Below are 15,222 nucleotides of genomic sequence, written 5' to 3'. Positions count from 1 at the left end.
AAAAGTGAACACGGTACTCCAAGTGAGGCCAAACCAGAGCAGAGTAACGCAGTACCATCACCTCCCGTGATCTGGACATGATACTCCATTTAATACAGCCCAAAATCCCATTTGCCTTTTTAGCCACCAAATCACACTGCTGATTCATGTTCAATGTAGGGTCTATTAAGACTCCTAGATTCTTTTTGCACATGCTACTATATTGGGATATATGGTTTTCCTACCTAAATGCAGAACTTTACATTTGTTCCTATTGAATTTCATTTTGTTCAGTTTAGCCCACTTCTCGAGCCTATCAAGATCATCCTATATTCTGCTTCTATCTTCTGCTGTGTTTGCTACCCCTCCCAGTTTAGTATTGTCTGCAAATTTAATAAGTACCCCCTCTAATCCTCATCCAAATCATTTATAAATATATTGAACAGATTGCTTGTGCTATTGAAGAGGATGTGCTGCAGCAGTGAGCAGTCAGTAACTATATCTTCCCAGATACATGCCTGAGAGCCATGGACTGCTCAGAGCATAGAATCATAGAATCATAGAGTTGGAAGGGTCCATAAAGGCCATCTAGTCCAACCCCCTGCTCAACGCAGGATCAGCCCTAAGCATCCTAAAGCATCCAAGAAAAGTGTGTATCCAACCTTTGCTTGAAGATTGCCAGTGAGGGGGAGTTCACCACCTCCTTAGGCAGCCTATTCCACTGCTGAACTACTCTGTGAAAATTTTTTTCCTGATATCTAGCCTATATCGTTGTACTTGAAGTTTAAACCCATTACTGCGTGTCCTCTCCTCTGCAGCCAACAGAAACAGCATCCTGCCCTCCTCCAAGTGACAACCTTTCAAATACTTAAAGAGGGATATCATGTCCCCTCTCAACCTCCTAAGTCCCTCAACCTATCTTCATAGAGCTTGGTCCCTTGGCCCCAGATCATCTTCGTCGCTCTCTTCTGTATCCTTTCAATTTTATCTACGTCCTTCTTGAAGTGAGGCCTCCAGAACTGCACACAGTACTCCAGGTGTGGTCTGACCAGTGCCGGATACAATGGGACTATGACATCTTGTGATTTTGATGTGATTCCCCTGTTGATACAGCCCAAAATGGCATTTGCCTTTTTTACCACTGCATCACACTGCCTGCTCATGTTTAGTTTACAATCCACAAGTACCCCAAGGTCTCGTTCACATACAGTGTTACCCAGAAGTGTATCCCCCATCCAGTAGGCATGCTTTTCATTTTTCTGACCCAGATGCAGAACTTTACACTTATCTTTATTAAATTGCATCTTGTTCTCATTTGCCCATTTTTCCATTGTGTTCAGATCTTGTTGAACTCTGTCTCTATCTTCCGGAGTATTTGCCAGTCTTCCCAATTTGGTATCATCTGAAAACTTGATGAGTAGTCCCTCCACCCCCTCATCTAGATCATTAATAAATATGTTAAAAAGTACCGGACCGAGCCCTGAGCCCTGAGGTATCCCGCTACTCACTTCCCTCCAGTCTGATGAAACACCATTGACAACAACTCTTTGAGTCTGGTTCTCTAACCAATTCTCTATCCACCTGACTATCTGACTATCTGAAAATCCAGATTCCAGTCCTTCTGCAATCATAGACTATGTTGCCATTTTGGAACAGCCATTGCATTTCATTGTCTTTTCATTTCTTAGTCCCTCTATTTTCCTTATCAACCCCTCCATACTCCTACTTTTTGCTGCCATCTGTTTCTCCCTCATCTCTGTTCCCCAAACCCCTTAGAAACCATGCCAGTTCCAGCTGTTGCCTACTTAACCCCATCATATGATTCTCAACTGTAGAGTTCATTGTTGATGGCTCTATTTCCTTCTGCATTTCTGTGTTGCTTTCCTGTATAATTCCCACCCCACCCCCTCCGTGCACATTTCTATTTCAGACCTTGGCTCACTTTACAGTGACAACATTCTCATTTTGCTCCTTAGCAATTTTAACATTCCTATTCATAATTAGAAATGTGCAATCAGGAATTTACCAATCAAGTCCTAACCCAAATAACCCTGATTTGTAAATAGTGTAAGTGCTCTGAATGTGAACAGAATTATTTCTGGAATTCCAAAGCCATTTTTGAATCTGAGAGATGTCAACCTACCACAGTGCAATGAGAGATATCAGTTCCCTTAGTCTTCATGTTCCAGGGAATGAGGGGGGAACCTATAATCTATTGCATCACCCTGTTGACTTTTATAAATACTAATAAACCTCTGGAGGACAACAATAAGAAACCAGATATTAAATTGGAACCCACTATATATCCAGTAATATATGTTGTTCCATTTAATAAAAAGAAAAAAATCCTTCTCATAATAGAAAATATTAATAAACTTAATTATAATTGTAATGTTACATAAACAAGACTAATTATCAAATTACATAAAAAACTAGCATCCTAAAAAATGTATATCAAAAAGGCTAAGAATTAATTCATTGGAATGAAACTCCCCTCCCCAAAGAATTTTTGATTTTGACTTTCAGATTAAACAAAATTCAGTCCTTAAACTCAGATTTATTTTGCAGCAGTCTGTCCATGCCTTGTGATTTGTTAAAGCCAGAGCTTTCCCCAGCTTTACCCTTTCCACTTGTCTTGGGGGCTAACCATTTCTCCCCTGTCTTCTTTCCACCTTGGTCATGAATCCTCTGTTTTTTTTTCCATTTCATGAAGCTGAAATGTACAGCTTTTGTCTCTCAAACATATTTGATGTTTCTTTAGCATTTTAAGCTGTCAGTGTTTTCCCCTCTTGATGAACAAGCAGCACAAATCGGAAACCCATTTGAATTTGACTCCTTTTTATCTTAAAGCCTCAAGAAAACAATGTCATTCTTGGTACTGCCAGCTTGGTGTAGTGGTTAGGAGTGTGGACTTCTAATCTGTTTGATTCCGCGATCCTCCACATGCAACCAGCCGGGTGACCTTGGGCTCACCACAGCACTGATAAAGCTGTTCTGACTGAGCAGTAATATCAGGGCTCTCTCAGCCTCACCTACCTCACAGGGTGTCTCTTGTGGGGAGAGGAAAGGGAAGGCGACTGTAAGCCACTTTGAGACTCTTTCATGTAGTGAAAAGCGGCATATAAGAACCAACTCTAAAGTTTCATGAACCAAATATTGTAAAATTTGTGGAGGAGAAGTGCCATTATGAGATAATTATCCTTTCCCCTTAAGTCCATGGACACCCTCTTCTTTCAACATAAATCTATTTCAAGGCCTTGATTTTGTATGTATTATAAGGTGATCAGATTTTAACATTGGTAAAGCAGGACACCATTGACCGGAGGTGGGGGGGTTCTTGATTAAAAATTTGGTCTATATGGAGCAACAAAAATTTTCATAGAATGCATAGAACGCAAAAATAGTACTGTAATATATATATATATATATATATATATATATATATATTTAATTTCAATATAAGTACAATTTGCCAGGTGACCCCAGATGTCCCTCCAAAAGTGGGACAATCTGGTCACAATGTAATATAACTTTAGGGCTCATAGATTTTTAATTCCTTTAAAGTCCACTGCAACTATCAGAGAGTTTCTGGTAGTAAAGAGGTAAACTATTCAGCCATAAATACAGGGAAATTAGCTTTTTCCACCAGCTCCTCCATTTCACAGACTCAGACATTATTATGCCTTTATCTGTTCTGTATCTCTGTTAATTTGTTTTCGATCACAGTATTTTCACATTCCAGAGTAGACAGCTTTCCCCCCAGTATGGTTAAACAGCCCTTATTGGTGGTTGCCAGCTCAGAGAATTCTAATGCCACAGCTTCTACATCTTCTAATTTTTCCGTCAGTGTGTCTAAGTTACAGTCAAGCAAATTTGCCACACCAGCCAATATTTCTACCTTCACTAAGTCAATAGCATGTTTAATATCCCTTCTCCATGGTGATTTTTTAGTCTCAAATCTGATCTGATATATTGGACTCATGCTCTGTTCCAGAGTCTGCCTCTGCTGTTGCTATTTGCTTTTCTTGACATTTCATTAACTCCAGCTGTTAGCAGAGATTTATTGGCAGAAAAGTTGTAAAAATCTGTAAAAGTGGCCTTGAGATGTAAAGACTGTTTTGAAGCAACTTCCAGGATTGTTAATCTCATTAATTGGAAGAAGTCTTGGTTCTTACCTGCTTCTTCTTCTCTATCAGAAGGAGTCTCAAAGCAGCTCACAACCACCTTCCCTTTCCTCTCCCCACAACATACACCCTGTGAGGTGGGTGAGGCTGAGAGAACCCTGATATTACTGCTCAGTCAAAACTGCTTTATCATTGCTGTGGCAAGCCCAAGGTCATCCAGCTGGTTGCATGTGGAGGAGTAGGAAATCAAACCCGGTTTACCAGATTAGAAGTCTGCACTCATAACCATGACATCAAGCTGGTTCACTTAAGGTGAAGTATGGGAACTATGTCTATCCTCAATTTGTCAAAGCCATGCCCCCCCCCCACATTGAAGTTCACCAAGGATATATGTAAACTGAATGGGACAAACCGCCCATCTCTGGTGCCCCCATTTTCTTCCATCTTAATCACTGTGAGTCCCTCAAGTCACAGATATGTGTTTTTGTTACCCTCTAAAGAATACTGATGATGTCATGGAAATGAAACCAAGCTAAAAGTGTACTTGTTTTGGAAGGAGATAGAATTTCTAGAAATATTTAGTCTTAAATCTTGCCTGTATCCAAACATTCCGACATATGGACCATTTCTGCATGTGGAATTTGCCCCTGCACAACCTCTCAATGCTTGTGGGTTTTAGTGCTGCTTCTACATTACGATGGCAGCAACCTGCAGCTGTGAGGGAGTTGGTGTGAGTTTTCATCCAGTTTGCTCCACGATAAGGGAAATCACAAAAAAACAATTTCCCTTTCTTGTCATGCTGCAAATCGGTGCCCAAACAGGAGCAAGCCCATTTGAAGGGAGAAACACGCAATAGTCGATAGCATTTTACCCACCCTCTCCTCTCCATTTCTGGATATAATTTTTTTTAATTATTTTTTTCTCCTGAGCTATTGCCTACTGCGTATTACATTCTGTTCTATTATTTTTTCTCTTTTTTGCTGAACTTTTAATAGTTTAGACTATTTCTTAACTGCTGCAGAAATATCTGGGCTATATGTTCGTGACCAATAAAACGATTTTGGACTCAAACTGTGTATTTGGAACAAGGAGTTGTGCTACCCAGCCATAGCATGACTTCTGCAATTATCTTGGCAAGCTGCTCTGTAGCTCCAGGGGACTGCTAAGTCTATGTCAGCTCACAGCAAGACATTTGTAAACGCCCACCCCCACCCTCAGAGGTTTGCATGCAACAATCTTTAACCTGTGATATGCTGGGATCCTCGCTGATATAGTCTGACAACCTTGTTTTCAACATCGAGAGGAGGCGGAGCCATGGCACTTGGATAGCTCGAATACTTCGAGCTCCTGTTCCACTGAGGGTCAATCACTGCTGTGATTGACAGAATCGGGTTTTGGGTACGCTAACCCAACCATAAATCTTCTCAGGAATTCCTTGTGAATCTCTGGGGCCTCTCTGTTCCGCAGGGAAATTAATCTCCCACTGGAACGTAAGCTCAGTGTGCACAGGGTCCAGCAAGCGCCGTCCGCCATCTTAAAATCTTTTTTCCTTTTCCTCTTTTTTCAACTCTGCAATCTACAAAGCTTATTTTAATCTACAAAGATAATTGGATACCTCCCAGCAAGACCTTCGACTCACCACAACTCCGGAGTGAAAACATCTGGCAGACATCAGAGCCTACAAACAGTGAGTGGGGTTTCCCTCGGCACCTTCTTCCCTGGAATGAACTCTCGGCGTGGAGAGTTGCTCTCGCTAATCCAAACAAGCCAGAGTGACAGGATTTATTACCACTGAGGGGGTGAAGCAGCCAAATTCCAAGATATTGAGTCATTAATCAACGCAGAGATGCAAGTGCTTTTCCGCTTCTCCGTCTTTACTTTTCCCCCCGTTTCTGGCTCTGCTTGATGCCACCTCATCATGAGGCAGGCTAATTTTCTTTTCTAAGCGAAGAAGGACTTAAATCAACTCAAACTAATAAATAACAGCTCTTATTATATCTGTTTTTGGTCTTCGAAGATAAGAGAGATTAGAGCCGTGGAATCTCGCGAGAACTAAGCTCTAGAAACATTCCTTTAATTCAAAACAGACTGTTGCTTTCGTTAGGACTCTGTAGGACCTCTACTGGCTATTTGCAAAATTGCAAATATATTTTGGAAACAACATATGCATAACTGATTAAGTCTAACAAAATTCCAAACCTGGAACATGTTTTCGTTTAAAAAATTTGCATATCTTCTAGATAAACAAACACAAGACCTGAAAGAATCTCTAAATGGTTCACTTAAAAATATGCTCATGGAGTTTAAAGGCATTAAGGAAGAAGTCTCTAACAGGAATGATGAACCAATAGTAGTGGCTGATGATAGCTTTAAACAAGATGGAAAATTACCAGCAGAAGAGGAATCTGAAATTATGGAGATGGAAAAGGGGATGTCAGAGTCTTGCAGCTCAGATAAGGACACCCTACCTGAGAAGATATATAGCCACTCCAAAGCAACAATACACAAGAAAGACATATGGATCTGCGGTGAAAGCAATCGATTGAAAGGAGCTTCATGGAAAAACATCTGTACTGATATTGGAGTCCAGGAGGTACAACTGCTTCAAGATTTATCGATGTATACTTCGAGGGAAAGACTACAACTGTACTTTCCCAGCCAAAGACCAATAGGACAGAACATTAGTCAACGGGAGCCACAAGACGTAATAAGCCTCGAAATGAGACCTCCTTAAGAAGCTTGGGGAATGGAAATGCAACACAGTGGTCGAAATTCCTTTCCTCTTTTACCTCCTGTATGTAGCCATATAGGCAATATAACTAGTTAAGAAGTTAATCTGGGGTCTAAGATCTTTTAAGTAAGCTGAATCTGTATTATTAAACCTAATTTCGCACTGCCTACTAGCTCAAAATCAAAGCATAACTAAAAGGAGACACCTAATGGAATGGGCTTATATTATAGTGTGGGGTTTTAGATTTCCTATGATAGCTGAATTTGAATTATCTAGCATATCTCTGTAGTGACTTTCAGCCTAAATTTAAAGCATAACTAAAAGAAGGTTTTTAACTGAGGAGGTGTAAATATAACTAACGAAAAATCTATTCTATTAATTAATGAAGACTCCATTTTATTATTTCTGGTATTAACAATGTATACTTATACATATTTGTTTCTCTTCTTTCTGTACAATTAAGTAGGCTTATTCTTTTTTTTTTTCCTTTTTCCCTTTTTCTAGTGAAAATGTGGAGGGCTCTAGGACTACGTTAAGTATAAACTGTTTATGATTGTTAAAACTATCAGAAACTATGCAAACAAATGTTGAAATGATGGTAACAAGGTAGACTTCTCTTTTTAAATGTGGTGCAAACGTGAAAAAGTCTATAAAAAGTCTATAAGCTTTGGGTAAAAGTCCATAATATTGTAGCCAGTTTATAATCTTAAATGGAGAGAAGAGGGTTTTTAAGATTGAAACAGGGAACCAAAATGTTTTTCCACAGTGCTTCCTAACCCACATACAGAGCTTCTTCTTCTATGCGACGACGGCAGAAAAACTAGAATTGGCCAAGAAATGGAAAATGTAAGAACTACCCTCGACAGAAGACTGGGTGAATAAACTAGCTGATCTTACCAAGATAGCCAAACTGACACTAAGAGGCCTTTCAAGAACAATGGGGCCCTTACCTGAACTATTTACAAAAGGGATTAAAAATGGGGAACCAAGTGTATCAAATGAAGAGTATAGCTCTCCTTTTTTGTATTAACAATGTAGATTGCATGTATCTCACTGTCTTCAACTCTTCAATTCTGGAAAATAAAATAAAAACTTTCTATAAAAAAAAAAAAAAAACCTTGTTTTCAACATGATTTCATGGTTATGCTAAAACCAGGGTGATATGAGTATAGAAAGTTAGGGGCTAAAGGATAAACCACCTCCCCCCTCCATTCGTTTTTAAAGCTTGAAATGGCACCAGAAGAGTTAATATTAAATCAAGTGGTCTGGATAATCTATAAAAACTATAGAGATTAAAATATCATTTTTGACCATATACACCTTATTGAGTTGCCATTGAATAACTAAGACAACCCCTTACATATCTTTAAACAGCCCGTGGCGCCACGGGCGCCACGGACTAAATAATTCGTTAAGCCCCCTTGAGGTGGGCTTTGTCCGTGATGAGGAAGGGTCCGGGTTGGACCCTTCCTCACGACAGACAATCGGAGGGACCAATCGGCAGGCGCAAAGCGCCTGCCGATTGGTCCCTCCGATTCCCAGCCGGAGCAACTGCGAGCCGCACGCAGCGCGGCTTGCAGTTGCTCCCGGCAGTCGCGTGAAGCGCGGCTGCCGGGGGTTCCCTGCCTGGCGGACTGATGCGGCGAGAGGCAGACCGCCGCCCGAGGGAACCCCCGGCAGTCGCGCGAAGCGGCGAGAGGCAGACCGAGAGGCAGACCGCCGCCCGAGGGAACCCCCGGCAGTCGCGCGAAGCGCGGCTGCCAGGGGTTCCCTCCCTGGCGGTCTAACGCGGCGAGAGGCGCTTCGCGCCTCTCGCCGCGTCAGACCGCCGCCCGAGGGAGCCTGCCTGCCTGCTGCCTAAAAAAGCCTGCTGCCGCCGCCGCCAACGACGACGACGACGACGACCAGCCCGCCGCCGGTGAGTCCTAGCGCCCGCTGCATTTACCTGCAGCGGGCTTGCTTACTAGTCTGTTAATAAAGCTAATAGGAGCAACACTTCCCATGGTTGAAACTGAGATCTCCATGTTGCTTTGCACTCCTGTGCCAGTTATTATATTAAACAGGGTTCATGCACTGGTGTCCTAACCAAGCAGGGAAATTAGCATTTTCTAGGCATGGTTTCAGTCCATGGACTGCAGAACTCAGTGCTACACTCCTAGTTTCCCATGGAGTGTCCTTGTACTTCTCCTTATCCAGAGGAGCAGTTGCTGAACTCAAGTAGGTTGTCTGATGATTGAAAATTATGGGGAATAAATCCCTGTCCTGTCACCACATCAGCCCTGTTCAAATGTTACAGTGAATGCCTGTATAACTTGCATCTTTAAAAATGAAACTGGAGACCATTACCTGGATAAATGTCCTGTTTCAAATATTCAGCTGTACTATGAATGCTGAATGTAACATGTGGGGAAGACGAGGAACTGTAGATCTCTGCCAACCCATGCTAACTTTTAGCCATGCTGCCATAAGGCATGTCATGTAAAAAACCCAGCACAGGTAATCTTTTCTGCCTGTCATTGCATTAGTAGCTTTTTCAGTAGTTGTGCCCAAACACCTTCCTGCTAGGAAGTCTTGACTGGAAGCTGATTATTTATCACATTGTTCAGATTTGACTAAGTAAATTTGACTGTGCCCATTTAAAGGATTAGACAACTTTCTTGCAGCTGCTGCCTCCAGCTACTTAAATGATCATAGTTGAAGGGGAAACCTGTGTGAGATTTTTTAGTTGAGACGTACTACTTAGTTGTCAGTATACACCTTTGATATCTGCCTACCCATGAACCTAGCTAAACTAAAAATCAGCACTGGTACTCTCTTCATGAATCAATGCCCAGGTTCAAAAAGCAAACAATGCAATGTTTCCAATATAAATAATTTAAAAGGTGTATTCTATTGTGCAAAGGGCGAGGAACACCAAATGGCTCCATGCTTGATGGATTAGTCATTTTAAACTTGGGGAATATGTGCATCTTGCTCAGTAATCAAGAAAATTTAGTCATGTTTGTTATTTGTTTACAAAGGCCCCGTTGCAGAGTATTCAGAGCACCAGTCCAATTAACCTTTGTGTCCATGGCCAGTATTCACATGAGAGCTTATGTACATCATGTTGGGCACAATAAAACCCAAAGCTCCTGCCTGGAATGAGTGTTACATTTTCCTTTAGGGTGCATTTTGTCATGCTGAGCAATGGCCATGTCATCTTTAGGCAAAAATCATCTTGTGTTAAGAGATATTATATAGCTATTCTCCCAGCTTGAGATGCACTGTTGCTAGATCACAGCATCCTGCCTTGCTTATTAACTACTCAGCACCAATGTCTAAACTAACTTGGCTTGTCTGCACAGAAAAGCAGCTGTGAGCTGTTCATCACAGTGAAATGGGCCATATTGCAAACAACCAGTGTACTAGTTAAAGCTCTCCTGAGTAGCTACAGCAGTTTCTCAGTATTCCTACATGGATATAATAAATACAGCCTTCTAGTTACAGGAGCAACTTAATGCACAGCACAAGTAATTGAGAAGCATCTTCACCAGAGGGTACAAGAATCACTCATGAACTTCCATTCGTTGAAGATTGCTGGGGAATGCTTTTAACTGGGTTTAATCACACGGCAACAGCAAACTATATAACAATTACCTGGTAATTGCTGGATAAGGGATCATAGGCAGCTGCTACTCTCTGAACTATGGCCAGCCAACATGATAGTGGAAATGTGAGAACCACTAACGTTGTGACTGAGACCATGGCCAAGAGACCTCTCTCTAATTTATTTTCTCAGGAGAAATAGTGCAGGTGTGACCTCTTCCTCAGTTAATGTCCCAAGAAGGTCAGTCTAACTGGAGATACTCACATAGGCCTATTATGCATGGCCGCTGAAACGGCGGTATGGAGAACGCGGAGGAGGAAGAAGTGAAGCAAACCACTTACGCACGGGATGGAACGCAACGGCGGCAAAACCCAGAGTATCTGATTATGCACATGGCTACTCCAGAGCCGCTTCTGGTTGCGCCCTGGTCCCGGGAAGCTCCACTTTCTTCTGCATCTCGCTAATGCAGCTTTTTCTGCAGCATACGTTGACTCTGTACCCGGTTGCCGCCTGCAGCGTGCATAATTGGTGATTTTAGCCGCTGACATTCCACCCCGAATGTGGACCTTCCACTCCATGCATAATGGGCCATAGAGGACCACAAGTCAGATAGTACCAATGAAACCATTCTGGTCTCTCATGGTTGTAGCAGATTTTGAGCATGGTGTGATAAAACCTACTCGCAATTCCATTTGAAAGGAAATTAAAATGGTTTTAAAGCTGTGATGGAGCCTTTCAAGAAAGCTTCCTGTCAATCTCATACATCTGAGACACTTCCCTCTAAAATCTGGAACATGCACTGATCTTACAGTGACAAGGAATCTGAGAGATTCTTGTTTACCCCCATTTCCTTCCATTTAGAGCTACCCGAATAGCCAGTTGGATAATCCTACAACGCTGAAAGTCAGTTATCCCAAAGAACAATGGATTCTGGTCTTTCTGGAGCAGGTCAAAGGGTGCTTGAATTTCCCCCTTTCTCTGAATTGTTCTAATTAACATTTTAGCTCAGTTCATTTTCCTTTGCTTGAATTCTCATCAGAAAAATGGCAACATTCTCAACGAGTGGGAATACAAAAGGCTGTGTTTTCAAAACACTGACTGATTCTGTCTGGAGTCGCTTTTGATAGAGAGCAGCAGTTCTTTTTCCGGAACAAAATTGTATTGTATTGTTGATTGCATGCAAAAGGACAAATTATTTATCTGTCTTATCTGTTCCAATCCAGTTAATGATGGGGGAGGGGCAACCTGAACATTTCTGATTCTCAAAATATTAGTAAATTTAATGACAGTGAGGCGTTTTCACAGAGTCTTGTGATGATTCCCCTCTTCAAGAAAAAACTGAACTAGTGGGATTAGTTTCTTCATGCTTGTAGTAGTCTTTGTAATTCTCAACCAACAGACTGTGGTATGTTATAAACATGCAGACCCTCTATTAAATGGCTCACTGGAAATGCATAGTTAGTCCCTTGTAATCTATGGGGAACAACTATCACTGCCAAGTTATGGGAATTCACTTTGTTCTGAGAGAAGGGTGATGAGTTCTAGTGGACTTGAAATAAAAATAAAACCTACAATTTAGGGAAGTCAGTGAGTAATATACCTGATGATCAGAGGCTGTCCATAGATTCAGGAAAGCTTGCAAAGAAGCAATATAGGACCTAGGCAGCCAGAACCTACTGAGCTAGGAGCTGTTCAAGAAGGTGTATGAGCTGGCTTCATTATGGTAAATGAACAAAGATTAGATCCCGAATGAGCAACTGCACCTGGATCCTGCCAATGCCTATTGTGCTGTGCTTTCGCCAGAGAAAGGCTGGCATGTTCCTCAAGCTGGCTCAGATTTTTGTTTGGACATGCTACCCTATAGGAGATTTGTAGGTTAATAAGTCCACTTATTAACCTAATAACCTAATTAAGTCCACTTAATAAGTCCACGAGGACAGGAAGGCCTGGAGGATCATTGTCCATGGGGTCGCGATGGGTCGGACATGACTTCGCACCTAACAACAACAACAAACAAGTCCACTTGTGTAATTCTTTCATCTCTGGAGCCTTCTGCTGTGTTATGGTTGTGAGACATTCCTCTGGTGGTTATTGAGATATCCGGAGCTTCAAGTGTAGTAAGTGAGGGAACTGGAGCTCCTGAGGTGCTAAAAGCTTAGTGCTTTGCCTCAGCAAAGAAACAGTCACCCTGTGTACAATGCTCAATGGAGAAGGAGGAGTTGGTTCTTATATGCCGCTTTTCTCTAACAGAAGAAGTCAAAGTGGCTTACAGTCACCTTCCCTTTCTTCTCCCCACAACAGACACCCTGTGAGGTGGGTGAGGCTGAGAGAGCTTTGATATTACTGCTTACTCAGAACAGCAGGGAATCAAACATGGCTTTACAAGCATAGCAGCAAATGATGATGGCTTCTCATAGCCTGTTACTTTATTGGCTCTCCCTGCTTGTTCCTTAGGCAAAAGCCCTACTGAAATCTACTGAGTTTCCACAATCTAATAAGCTCATCACTTGGTCAAAGAAGGAAACCAGGTTGGTCTGGCAGGATCTGTTGGAGTCCAATCCATGCTGACTTCTTCAGATCAACAAATTGTTCTCCAGATGATTGTAGATCATCTCCTTTAAAATCAGCTCCCTTATCTTCCCTCCAATTGAGGTCAGACTCACTGGCCTGTCGTTTCCTGGGTCATCTCTCCTCCTTTTTTTTGAAGATTGGGATAATTCATCCTCCTCCAGTCTTCTGGCACCTCTTCAGTCCTCCAAGAGGTCCAGGAAGTTTTTTGTGCATTCTTGGGTGCATATCTGGCCCAGGGGATTTGAACTCATCCAGTGCAGCCAGGTGCCTCTCAACAACCTCTCTGCCAGATACTATACCTTGCCTACTACCAGCCCTAGGTGTGTCCATATTCTTCTGGGAAAACACAGAGGCAAAATAGGTACTGAGCCTTTCTGCTTTCTCTCTGTCCTCTATCAGAGTTTCTCCATCTTCACCCAACAGCAAACTTATTGCCTTGTTTGCTCCTCACATATCTGAAAAAGCTTTTCTTGTTATAGCGGGGTTCCCTGGCCAGTCTCAGCTCACTCTCAGCTTTGGTTTCCTTGATGGCCTAATAACCTGCAGATACTCTTATTTAGAGGTCTGTCCTTCCCTCCATTTCTTGATCATTCCCTTTTTCTTCCTTAGCTCCTCTGTTTATCCAAACTGGCTTCTTGGATCTCTTACCATGTTTCCATCTTGCTGGAATAGTCATTGCTTGAGCATGCAATAGCTCTTGTTTATTATCACTTGCTCCTTTCTTGTTTATCATCACTTGCTCATCACTTGCTCCTTTCTCTTCCAGCATTCTAGTCCAAGGGATGACTCTCATCATGTCTCTGAGTTTATTAAAGTCTGCCCTATGAAAGTCTAACAGAGACGTCTGACTATGAACTTCCTTGGTCTGCTATCTTATAAGACATTCTAAGAGGACATGGTCATGCCTCCCAGGGTTCTCACCTCCTTCAGCCCATCCACTAGCTTTTGCCTATTAAGTTGAGTCTGGCTGAGTATCTCGTAGATTTTTCCACCATGTGATCAATGAAATTGTCAGCCAGGCAGATCAGAAAGTTGCCTAATTCAGAATGCTTCACAGAGTTTATTTCGCAGCACACATCAGGGAAATTGAAGTCACTCATAATTACAAGGCCCTGTTGTCCAGATAGTCTATCAAGCTGCTTAAGGAGGGCAGCATCCCTCCACATCTCATATCTGACAAAGGGAGCTTTGACTTTCAACAGCTCACATCCTGAAAACCTTGTGAGTCTTTAAGGTGCTGCTGGATGGAGCCTAGGAAAGGAAGGGGAGTGTATTCTGTTCCAGGACAACCCAACATGGCACCCATGGGCACCGGTTACACTCACCAGTCGATTTCCTGGCTTTGGCCAGGGGTTTTTGGAAAGTGTGTGGGAACCAGTGGGCCTTTTCCACAGCAGAGATTCTGACTGGCTACTGGAGGTATGACTGAAGATTTTAAAAACATTGTTTCAAAAGTAGCAGCTACCATACCACAAGTGTCTTCATTCCAACTGTAAACTGTGTTTATGGAAGACAATATTTCTGAAGGAAATAATCCCACTTCCAGACACTTTGTGGTTTTGTGGCTCTGCCTCCTGTGGTAGCGATTTTTGTGGTTGTGCCCACTGTCCAAAGAATTCCAAAGGTGGCTGTGTAAACCCCCGTATCCAATGAGTTAGGCTAGAAGGAGTAGAATCTGTGAATGGAAGTTAGTAGCATAGGAAAGTGCTGTTTGCTCCTTTAAATAATAGCCATCTTGTAGCTTACAGAGTATAAAACCAATACAATTATAATACAAAACCCATAAACCCCTTAAACAATACAAATAGATGGTGGCATAATAAGTTCCTTAACCCTCCTAAAAAGCAGCCCTGCTCGTCCAGCCTTGGGCCTATACAGATGACCCTAGGCAATGTTAACCCAGGGGGCTGGATTATTGAAAAGTAAAAAGTAGGGTGGGATCCACATATTTTCTTAGTCTTTAAGGTGCTACTGAATTCTTGCTCTTTTCTAATGCTTAGTAACTGGGTGACATACTGAGCTTCAAATTAACCCAGAAGTTCCTTGTGTGGGTGTGTGCTATGAATTCTTTCTAAGTAATTCAGAAGATATAACATGCTGTCTTGTAAGAGCCCCAAGGCATGAATTTTATTTCTTGCCAGATTTAGGCAATGAAGACTTTTTATATGATGTCAGGGTGCCTCCCAGTGGCCTGGTGTAAGTAGTAGTCACATTTAGAATAGATCTGAACC

The 15,222-nt window shown here is 42.0% G+C and overlaps 1 long non-coding RNA gene across 1 annotated transcript in view; it reads right to left on the bottom strand.

Annotated features, from left to right (window-relative positions):
- LOC143835751 (uncharacterized) overlaps positions 1–15,222 on the bottom strand; it is a 226,262-nt gene that overhangs the window by 168,985 nt on the left and 42,055 nt on the right. The gene's annotated exons all lie outside the window — the stretch shown is intronic.

The sequence above is a fragment of the Paroedura picta genome, chromosome 4 (genome assembly GCF_049243985.1).
Source record: "Paroedura picta isolate Pp20150507F chromosome 4, Ppicta_v3.0, whole genome shotgun sequence".
NCBI lineage: Eukaryota > Metazoa > Chordata > Lepidosauria > Squamata > Gekkonidae > Paroedura > Paroedura picta.
Note: the sequence above shows the minus strand (reverse complement) of the source record. Positions and strands in the feature narration are given on the sequence as shown.